The following is a 12416-nucleotide window of genomic DNA, read 5'->3' on the forward strand; positions in this document are numbered from 1 at the left end:
GTGGCACCAGCTCTAACTGTCATTACTTATTTTCTCACTTCAGCATTTGCATTTTTTTCCTTCCACTTTGTCCCCAGTATTGAGTGTCTTTTCTAAGCAGCAAGCTACACTATTCTGTACATTGCAGTCATTAATATACAGGAAGATAGAGACTTCCTCAACACCTCTAAAATGTTGCTATTGCAAAAAAAATGGTGTTAATTTGAGGGATCTCCTAGATGAGACATAGGTGTGGGCCCTCCCCTTCTTACTGTAACATGATGAGTAATGTGCATTTCTGCTGAAGGTAAATGCTTGTTCTGGTATTCGTTTTGTAGGGCTGGACATGTACCTTAATATCTGTCTAAGTTCTGCCTAATTACACTACATGCTTTTCCAAATGGCAAGCAGCTACACTGATGGTGATCTTTCTAGTGTCAATAAAGTATACTCCTGAGGGGATCTAGAAAGTATTTAGCATACCCCAGATGTCATTCAGTTTCATATCCACTGGATAATAAGATGTTAACTAATGGGAAGCACTGAAGTGCTAAAGCCAATAGCTTAAGTAAGTGCTTTGCTATATTCCAGTGAAACAGTTAAGTCTGACTAGAGCTCTGTAAAATCAAAGTGAAATACAATAAACATAAATAAACTCTTGTCCTAAAATTCAAGGACATAAAGCAATGAGACAGAATGAAAGCTCCAATTTACAGTGAGATATGGGAGTGGAAGGGAAAGAAAGGTAAATAATGTAGTTCCTACAAATGATAATTCTAAAAAAGATCTTTGTTGAAAAATGTTTTACATGCCGTTATAAAATAGGAAGCCAACTAAAACTCAGTGATTGATCCAAGTATAAACAAATGGGTGCCATAGTGCTTGATGTATAGGACATGCTGCCCTTGCAGTGTTAACTGAACATCAAAGGTGTTTACATCAGCCCTGTTCCTTGCTATGGCCATTCTTTGAGTTTATGCTAGTTTCAGACAAGAGTGATTACATGACCAGATAACTCTTTGCTGCATGATCCTCTGTTACCCTGTACACATTACTCAATATCTTCTTAAAATGTCCATCTGCTATGCATATAGTCCTACTTAAAATTTAATTAAGTAATTGGCCCAATCTTGTATTGGTAATTGCTCTGTGCCCAAAATTCCCTTTGCAGTCAATGAGAGACCCATGCAAAAATGACTACTTCAAGCTCTCAGGATCAAACTATTATTATAGTGGTGTTATCAAAGGGGCCACTGGTCTTTATTTAGAAACTACAACCTTCATGTAATTTAAATGCTTTCCTACCCAGTCTCAGTTTCCTTATCCTTCTGGTATAAACTGCACAGTACAGGAAAGACAACCACAAAAGACTCAGTATATGTTATTACTGTTTTACTAAATTTAATCCCTGCAATATAGCAAGGTGGCTAATTAGCATGGACTCATCACAGATCTAGTCAAGGAAACTTGGTGTCCCCCAGAAACAAATCTGATGACCCTCTGCTTAAGCTGTATTAGCACCCAGACTAGTCCTTGGAGAGCGGTTCTTCTGCTATTTTTACTTTGATTTCAGGAGTCTACTTCTTACAGGCAAGAAACACTTGATTTATAGGCAGAAAATGAGAAGATTTATAGGCAGAAAATGAGAGGTGCAGTAGCACCTCAAGGTAATCTGAGACCATTTTGAAACCTTGATCACCAGCTAGAAGACACAGCTTGTTGAGGAAGGGATTGAGTTGAGTAAGACTATCCAGTTTTGGCCTCCATTCTCTACCATTCAATACATGATGAAACCAGATAGATCTCAGGCAGTTTCAGGAGTCCTGAGGTTTCTCTTGGTAGGTACATGGTAGAGGAAGAATGGGCCAATCACATTTTACATGGGATACAAAAAGACACCCCTGGCAATCAACTGGACTTTAGTCACAAAGTCAATTCTTCAGCAAAGAAAAAAAAAAAAGAACGCTGCAGGCTGTGATGGTATCATGCAACTCTTCAGAGCTTGAAATCCAAACCACTATTTTATACACATCACTTCCCTGCATGATTCCATGGCTCCTTTTTTTTCTGCCCTGTTGTGAGCATAAAAAAAAAAGAAAAAATAAAAGGAAATCATAGTGTACATGGTTATAGATGTGTAGAAGTTGAAGGAGGGGGGCGTCCTTTAAAAATTTATGCACTCTGTTTTCCTTAATCACACATACAAAGTTTCCTCTTCTTGCTCAATGAAACCAGATTTATAATACATTAAAAAAAATCCTAAATCACAATCCCTTCCCACATAAGGAAAAGGTTTAATCTCATTGCTGACGGATAATCTGCAATGATAAGCAGATGTTACACAACTTGAATGCTTTTCCTTCTCACCATCACGTGTATCAGCTGATTGATGCAGTTCAAAGGGAGAGACAGAAATATCTAAGAATGGAAGCTCACAAATCCCCCAGCTTATCCAGTTGAAAGCTTGTCCTTAGATTGGAGGTTTCTGAGTGAACAGTGAGTCCTCAGTATGCCTTAATTCTCCATGTAATATAGTTGTAGTACTGGTAGCAAAAAGCCATCTGGCACATGGAGATCCATTATACATGCCATCATTCAACAGGGGAGAAACATGATTCTGTTTAAATGTCAGGAATTAATGGCTTTGCTTCTGCTGCAAATTCTTCAGATGTGGTAAATGGCTCTAATCATTGTCATCAAACAATGCCACAAACACAACTGAAACCTCCAGCAACTCCCAGAAAAGCTCTAAGTACCCAGCCTCCAAGAACTGTGGCTGCTTTTACTGGCTGTCATAAGGATCACATCTGAAATGTCAGAGGCTCATCATTTCTGCACTGGAAAAATTTAACAAGACCATGATGTCTGACCCCACTGAATGTTAGAAGAATATTAGTCCATCAGGTAGGTGAAACCGAAACATAACAGTGCCTATAACCAACAGCACTGAAGATAGTGTTGATGTCACATCCAACCTCCAAATATGTAGGTGTCCACTTCAAGGTGGAGTGAATAGAGAAGACTTGACACAAAGCTATGCTGAGTCTTTGTAACTAAACATTCAGAGATGTGGTGAGCCATTCTGCCACAGCTCCCCTTTTGTTGCATTTGTAGGTGTCTTAAAACAATGCCAATAGCGAGACAAACTTCAAAACAAAATAAAACTGAGTGATTTTAACACCAACCCTGGCAGGAAGATGCTTTGACCCTCTTCGGCTATGTTCTCCACTTGTAAACTTGAAATGATTCCCTCTCCTGATTCACAGAAGCATTATGAATATAAGCATGCTATAGAATACAAGTTTCTCAGCAGCACTGGAAATGAAGTTATGTTAGCTCCCAAAATAGATTCTGTTCCAGACAACTTAATTTTCAGAAAACAAGTGCTTTACGGAATCAGGTAGCATCTGTTAAATAGTCAAAAACAGACACATGCAAAACCCTAAAACCTTTTGAAAATCACAGCCCATAATGCTGAACATGTATGGAACATTTTTTCTCTTTAAAGCTCCATGCACTTTATAAGGTAATATATTCTTGTTTCATTTTTCACTTGACTGGCATGACTGAATCTTTTGATGGGCAGTTGGATCTTTTTAACATTATTCTATACCAATGATGCCCTGAAAGCTTATCTACTCTTCGTGTTTGGGAATATATTTTACAGATCATTACTACAAGTTTCATTCTGCAGAGCCACTTATTTTTACACTTGCAGATTATATTTTACAGAAGAAAGAGTTTTGGACATGATTCAATATTTCCATTCAGTAATGTACAGGGATGTTTCATGAAACTGTATTTAATATCTTTTCATAAAGCTTTGGGAATGTTAAGAGAAAACATATTATTTTGTATCATTTGGAATTGAAACTGCATTCTCTAATGTTATCACTACTTTAATATCACCTCACTGAATACATGAAGAGTTTCTGGTTTGTGTTTTAGAAAAACTCGAGCAGATTTGCCTGTGAGGATCCACCCAATTTGCAAATCATGGGGCCCCCAAGAATAGCAACCTGTTTCAGGTGGTGCTGATTTTATTGTCCAGTATTTCCCATACCACTGCTTAGTCTCACCGAGCAAGACAACTCTGGTTATTTAGTTCTTGGTAAATTTGTTTTAGGGATTTGCAATATTGCAGGAAGAGGATGAGTTCAGTTACTACAAATTCCAGTCCTGGACTTAATGTTGACACTCTGCAATCACACATAAGTCACATAAACTAATATTTCCAGCTTTCATATTTAGATAAGGACATCGTTCCTTATTTAGACTAAGTCAAAGTTCTGTAAAAAATCTACAACTAATATTAGGCTTCTAAATCAAAATTTAAGATATAAATACATGGCCTCCTTTTCAGTAACAGCACTGACTTTGCACTTTTTAAATTTGGGCAACTTATTTAAAGTAAGTTATATCTAACTTAAGACTCCAGCTTCAGAAATCTTAGTCTTTCCTATCAGAATAAGGAGCTTGTCTTTCCAAAATCCTGAGTAGATCCCAAATATGTTAACAAGACTGCATGACAAGGTAAAGGGCTACATGTGCATTTAGATCCATGCTATAGAGTCCATACATCCTAGGGTGGTGGGGATCATTTTATGGAGCTAGCCTAAATCTTCCCAGTGCTGTGAGTAGAATGAAATAAAAATGGAAAATTTAACATCCCATGCTAACTACCAGCTCCTGTTTGATGTTACATGTCCACAAAAATTGCAGCATAATCAGAACTTACAGGGACAATGAGATTGAGCTTTTTCCATTGCAGTTTTTCTTAATTTAGATCTTGCTCAGTGCAACCAGAGAGATGGAGCTATCTACTACAGCAGAAACTCCTGTCTATGGATTAATTTGGTATCCTGAATTATCTCACTGATAACAGAGGCCAGCACCTAGAAGGCAGCGAAAGTAGCTCAGCAATCATTCAATCTGCCTGTTCTCTGGAGGCCACTCATCCATTGCACTCAGAAATACTCAGGGAGACAGGCAACTTTTCTCAAATCTCTCCTGCAATGTTTCATTCGGAACAGAAGAAAGAGCATCCTTGTTTTCTGGAAAGGAGGCATGGCCAATCACATTATCTCTTCTTAAAATACAAAAGCTAGGAAATTTCATTCTTAAATGAGAGATTTTTAAGCCCCTATGTGCTCTCTCTCCATAGCATTGAGGGAGAATGCTTATTCCTGCCCAAACTGTTGCATTATACTTGGACCAACTGGACCGAGAGTGAAAGACCGGCATAGATACACTGGCTGGAAAATAGGGTCTTTAGCTTGGAGGTGCACTTTGACAAGGCCAATAAAGACAGTCAAGTACCAAAATCTCTCCCTCACAAAATGAATGTCCAACCACAGGGCTGAAAGCTCACATTTTCTTACACATTAGTACAATATGTTTCTATCTCCAAAGCTACAACATCAGGGACTGGGAGGACCTCCAGCGCAGGTTGACCTCATGCTTTGGCTTGGGTATGGCCCCAAAGGGATGCCTCTGGAAGAATTTCATCAAACCAGGGTATCCTACAGTTGAAAAGTCTGTGAGAAGGTAGTTATGTGCTACTTAAAGGCTGTACTCCAGTGGGGCTGGAGTCATCTCACCTCTAGCTCCAGTGGGGCTGTAGTCATCCTCACCACTAGGAGTCTACTCTGAACTGGTAATCTAATCATCTTCAATAGAAATAGTGAGCAAGCCTCAGAAAATAGGAACCTCAGATAGTATCTCACAAGCGCGTAGACCTCATCTTTGAGAAGACCCTGTCCCACTTCTATGGCTTTGTCGCTCCATGGTTAAAGGTAAAAGAAGGGAAACTTACACTAGGGAACCAGCAGCAGAGCAGAGCCTGATGAAGAGGTCCCATCCCTTTAATGGCTGGGATAAATCCTGAATATTTATTTTACCCTTTGGGATAGTTTTATCATCCGCGGTCTGCAGATATTACTCACTTAATGTGTCATTCCACGAATACATTTTTCACATGTTTCTATTAAGCTGTAGGCAGCATATAGTGTTATGTCAGTATTGATGTTAAGGCGGAATTACCTGCTAGTTCTGCTAATCCACTGATGCTTTGACAGCAGGGGTATTACAAATAGAGCTTCTTTGTGCAAAATGATTAAACATGACCCAAAAGTCTACAGTTTTCCGATTCCCCGAAAATTATCACTTCCTTGTTGAATTCACTAGCATTTAAGGCCAGAAGAGTCAACGACAGCCTATTCTCTGATCCACTAATGACATGGATGTTGAAAGATTTTAATGTCTCTTCTTTTTTTCCTCAAGCCTATTATCTGACTCTTTTCTCCCTCTTCAAATAGAGGCTCTTTTATATAGCAGTGCAGTGGGCAGACAGGGTTACGAGCCCTTTGCTATGGGCTTGCTTTGCAGACTTAGACAAGCCCCTGAACATCTCTGTGCCTTGTAATCAAGCCATACTCTCCACAGGATTGGTAAGGAATGGGAGTCTGTTAAACTTGCTGCGTTGCTCATCCTTACCCTCTTGCAGCCTTTATTTACCTCTAGCTTCAGCAGGATGTAAACTGGTTCATTCCATTTTTTTTTCCCAATGCTCCTGAAGTTGTGCAGTGTTATTCAGCTACTGCGTTGTTCTGCTCTGGAAAGGACTGCATTTCAATGACGTTTGGATTCCTGCACCATTTGGAGTCTGCTGTAGGACCATCCAGATGGTAGGCAGAATACATTAATCTATGTCATGAAAATTTAATTCCTATGAAGGTAATAAATTGTTTATGTATAAAATAGGCAGGACTAACACATTAGCATTCAGAACTGATTCGTACCAGGATACAGGCACATAGAGCTCACGGTGAACTCAGCTTTTTTGGCTGTTATAAAAAAAGAAGCAATTGAACAGAATTATCAAGTGCAGATACTCTGTATTTGGATAGAATAAGCCAACACTTGCTAGCGCACTGTTAAAACAACCTACCCCTCTCAACAGTAAATTTAACTCAATCAGAAGAAACTAGCCATGATTTCAGAGAAGAAAAAAAAATAGAGAGCATGTAACAGCATGGGCTTGCTGCTAAATTTGCATTGACGTCAGAGCAAACAAGATTAAATGAAGACAAGCACAGCTACAGAAATGTGACCTTAAACACAGCCACAGAGCTGCAGATATTGCCAAAATCTTTGCTCTAACTCCACCTGGTTTGCTGATATAACCCTAGAGATAATGTCCTCGAGAAACAGATAAATATCCTGCTGACACCTGGCACAGTGGGAACTTCTCCTACTTTTGAGTAAAGGGCATATTGGCATGGAGAGGAATTGGAATGGGGCAGAAAGGATCAGAATCCTACTGGCATGATCATACACAAGGAATCGCTGAGTCTGGCAGAATTTGCAGCAGTCTCTTAGATGCTGTAAGTTCTGCTGAGGCTGGTTTGGTTTCTGCCTAATCCAACGTTAGAGAGAAGAGGAAAGAAGGTTTGATCATGTGTTTCCTGCTCTCTCAGTCTACATAACTTTGCCCAGTGCTACCCTGACCCTCTTGGAAAAGAGCCTTGGAAAGCTTGGAAATAGTACCTGGGTGACAATGACTAAAGGGATGTTGTACAGCTAAAAATCCGTTACCACAGGAGCAAAGCCTATGGCAAGCATTCACAAATAGCCTGTTTACATGGTGACCTTGCCAAAATTGGTACACTCACTGAACAATGGAAAACAAAAATGGAAAAGAAAGGCCACTACCAAGAAAAATTCTCCAGTAAAGGAATATTCCTACAAGAAGACTGAGCACAAAAGAGATCCCAGGTTCTCCCAGATACTATGACTTGCCATAAGTGAATGTGCTTCCCTTAACTTAAAGAATGGCATTACCCCCTGGGCATTGCTTAAACCTCTCAAAATGAGGCTCAGCTGGGATATAAATGATTTAATGACTTCTCTGGATTTCAGTCTTAGGACTTATTACACCTTATATTTGCTATGAGATAGTTTCCTCTGTGGGTAAAGTGGGTATATCACCTTTCTAAAGGTACATCTATTTGAGTGGAATCTACCCAATATCTATTACAGGTTAATTCCACTGTGAAGAAGCTAATCTGAACACACAGATACCTCTACATTTGTATCTATGTATAGAGTTGTTGAATGGTTAAAGCATACTAGGAAAGCTGTGATTGACAGGTTGTACTGTAATATCTTTAGTAATCAATTTGACCCAGGCAAACACAGATGAAGATAATTTTACCATGCACTAGCAAGTATTAAACTCTTTTCCTATTTCCTTTCTGTTGCATCTCTGGCTGGCTACTTCCAGCTGGCCACTTTTGTGTTTCCATCAACTTAGAGTACATAATATAACTAGGTAGGGTCATTAGCAGTGAAAGAGGAAGAATTAAAAAAGGGTAACAAGGAACCCAGATATATATAATCTCATTTCACTCATGGCTCTCAACAGATGCTCTTGTGACCCTCACAATACCAGGCAAAGCTGTGTACTGTGAGAAGCTAAAATCCCTTTCAGAATGTTGTCCATGTGGCAATCAGAGGTCATAGAGCCTTGCAGTCATCCTGGTCTTGCACCAGCCTCAAAATTTATTAAATATTTATTAAGAGGTCAGGAGAGATATTCTGGACACCTCTGGGTGCATGTTTCACTATCTTGCATCAGTTTGTAATACCAACATGGAGAAAGGTGAAAATGAACCATATCTGTGAAAATTCTCGCTGAATTCTTATGCTTGCTCAAGTTGGTGCATCACAGCATTGAATAAAACAGAGATAGAGAGAATCTGTCTGCATGTAAGATGGCCCTTTCTTTTTCACTGGTGTAGGTTTATGGGTGCAAATTTCTCCAAACAGATCTGTTACTTGATCATACACATTCCACAAAAGCCACACACTTCCAATAATTGCACCAAGCAATTTTCTCCATCCTCAGGAACCCAGGCAGCTAAGGTCTGTTATGCTATCTGATTTATGGCTAGGAGGTCATTGAAGAATTCGCAAATTCTTAGTGTGTCTCTTCTGTCCTCTCTTTAGCTAGGATACAAATGCTGCTGTTTCATTAATTGCAACAGATCCTGTTTTAAAATGTTAGAGTAACTCTCCCATTCAATTGGAATTTGCTCTTGCTGCCCACATGGATCACTACTACTGTCATGGAGACGCTTCATTCATACCACTGAAAGTCTGTGCAGAAGCGGTTTCATTCTTGTGAATCATGAGGTATGAGATCCTAGTAATGCCAGGATGGCTTCTCCTTTTGGGTACTTTCTGTTCCATTAGTTAAGAATCCCTATCTTTTCTCTATGCTTAGCAGTTAACTTCATTTATTCAGGAAACATAGCTGACCTCTCTGCTTCACTATGACCTTGCATGGAAGTTGGGTTTTTTGTTTTTTTTTCCCCCAAAGACAAAAGTATTTTTAGCATGCACAGAAGCCCTTCTCAGCTCAGAGCCAGCTCCATTTTCTGTCTCATGCCTTACGTTGGACATGTAGAATTATTGAAGGAAAGTTCAACTATTCTACGAAGCCAGGGAGCATCTACATTTTCATCAGTTCAGTGTAATTCCAATGATTCTGTCAATATTAAATCCTTGCAGAAGCCTGCATTAGTCCAACTTTCCGTGTGACAGTGGGCTTCTTTCATTTAGTTGTAGACTACCTGATTTACTTCTGACATCTCTCTAGGGATTTTGATGTCCTCATTCAGCTCCCTCCATTTTGTTTTATCCTCTTTTAATTATTACCATTGCTTTGGACTCAGGAGTTAAGATGGAATAGAAAACATTTTTTCTCCTGAGACCTAAACACATTTGACCATGAAGAGCAAAGAATGCCTGACAGAATAGCAACTTTCCAGCATAAAGTCAGCAGTAAGCCAGCATCACGCTTCTCCAGCTAATCTGCTCCCTCAGGAATTCATGAGGACTTCTTCTCCTGTAATATGAGCAGCTGGATGTAGAGGTGACTCCAGCTCTTCTGTAGAGCATGGCCTAAAGCTAGTGCAACATATCATAATACAATATACTCCATTCCAATAAATGAGTGTTCCCTTCTAAGAACTGACTGTTGTGCTGCCCTCAGGACAATACCAGTTCAGCTCTCTGAGGATGTGAGAATATTTCTGTTCAGTGCTGGACCTAGTCCTACAAGCAGATCTTCACAAGTTGAGTTTGTATGTCACAACACAGGGACATCATATGGTACAGTCCTCCAATTCCCAGGCTATGGATCCTGTGGCTTTTGAACCCCCTTGATTGTCACAAAAGCAAAATCAAAGGGGACTTCTCCAAATTCCCCAGCACAGTTTTAAAAATTTCTTATAAGATTCACCCATTTTTAAAGGCAGCTTAAGAATAGTAAAGGGAATCTCCTGATGAAAGCCACATTAAATGCCATTTAACGCTTCCAAGTCTCTTGTCTGTTAGAGTCTTCATTTTTTTAAGTTCGTCTTCTGCAAGAAATCTAGATCTAACTTTTCAAAAGCTTCTAGCAATCATAAGTATTCATTATTTCCACATTCAAAAGGAAAACCTGTGTAGACTGACCTTCTCAAAATTGCTTAAGATCAGTGCCAGATGTCCCTTGTTCCGAGCTATGGCCATGTTGCAAATTATATTTTTGTTCATTTTCGGCTTACTTAGTGATTGAGTTCAGTCAGGCACAATAACCTGTTCCCTCCATCTTCATTTTTTATAATTGTCTCCATCCTTTCTGTATGTTCTCTTCATCACATATTTTCAGTCCTTCCACCATTCTGCCTCATGGGTGCTATGTATGCCCTTTAACCAGGGATCTAGTGCTGTAAACACCTAGGCATGTGTGGCACTACAGGAAAATGAAACCCACTTAGCTTCCTTACTGCATAAAAGGGCAAAATAAGCCCGAATCTCTATTGAACTTCCATGCATGGCCTTAGGCTCAGTCTTTAGTAGAGTCTTACCTCCTCCTGATTTTTTGGAAAGCAGTGAATTTTCTTCATTGAGTTGATTTGTACACTTATTAGGATGAGAAGGATTTGAGTCTGTCAAAGGCAAGTATGTTTGCATCAAAAATGTTATTTTTAACATAAACAGATCACAAAATAGATCACTCTCCTGAAGATTCCAGACTGTGCAAAGTTTGCTTTTAGCATATCATAACCTTCTGCCCATCTCAGAACTGCTACTATGTCTTGCTCATTCTCACTGGAGATGCCATTCCTGGTTTTTGCAATACCACAGCAATCAGGAACTTCTCATTTTGTCTTTTTCTCTGAAGAGTGGTATGCTGGGCTGCCTTAGCCAACAGATCCAGAGACACCCACATCTTCATGTACCAGCGTTGCTTATTCTAATTCATCAATCTGAGTGCTTTGTAAGGTAAATCCTATCAGAGCATAATAGGAAAGGAAGTTAAAGCTATTAGGACCAAGGACTTTCTTAACTGGTCAGGGGAATGAAGGGAGCTCTCTAGTCAGCTTCAGATTTGTTTCCTTTTCTTTCTCATAGTCTTGAATAAAAACTAAATATCAGATCCTCCAGATGGCTTTAGGAGCAATTAACATATTTAATAAGTAACCCAGCATATACTTGCCCCTTCGGCAAATATACAAGTGACTCTCACTTACACCTGAAAAACAGTGTTTTCCACCAACATTATGATCTAGTCAAGTGGCAGATGGAAGAATCCTACCTAAGTAGGTTCCTGACTTGAGAGGCCAGAGAGAGAGGGAGAGGTTTATCAATGTCCACTTTCATAAACTACCTTGATAATGCAAGAATAAGTTCAGTCTGAACTATTACTCATTTACCACTCTGCCCAAATCAGACTGCCTACACACATTTATTGGCAGTTGGATGATATGTGTGGTGTTGCTTGTGTCATAGAAGCATATATACAATGTATGTCTTACTACCTTCAAAAAAAGCCTCTACTCAGGGTTGATTTTAAGCATCTCCATCCCAAGAGGTGTAGGAAAAAATAGTGCAGGGGTCAGAAAAGGTCTCCAGCATCTTTCAAGATGATCTTTAGCCGTTTCAGATAAATGAACAGCAGCTTGTGTAGCAGATATATACATATACTAGTTCTAGTAGAACACTAGTTCTACTTGACATGTTGGACCAAACTTGAGCTTAAGCCGCACATATTAGCATTAAAGAAATTAAGCCTTCTTGGTGCCCTGCAAGTCATCTTCGCATTCTGTAATGTAATTTCGAAAGACATGGAGGGAATCAGCAAAGAGCTCAGTTCTTAATCTGTGAGTGTGCAGATTAAGGAGCAAAAGCAGTCCTGCTGTGGTTCCTGTATTGAAAGGAGACTAAATATGTATACCCATTGACTTAAGGCTAACACCAAATCATCATCCCATGAAACTAAGGAAAGTGAGGGATGGAATTTAGTTGTTCTAGTCTAATGGTGTGTTGCCTTTGTCAAAAACTTCTGAGAAAACTTTCCCAAAATCTTGTGTCATCACTGCTGTGTT

This window comes from Nothoprocta perdicaria, unplaced genomic scaffold (assembly GCF_003342845.1).
Source record: "Nothoprocta perdicaria isolate Ctin4 unplaced genomic scaffold, notPer1 scaffold_48, whole genome shotgun sequence".
In the NCBI taxonomy this organism is placed as follows: Eukaryota; Metazoa; Chordata; class Aves; order Tinamiformes; family Tinamidae; genus Nothoprocta; species Nothoprocta perdicaria.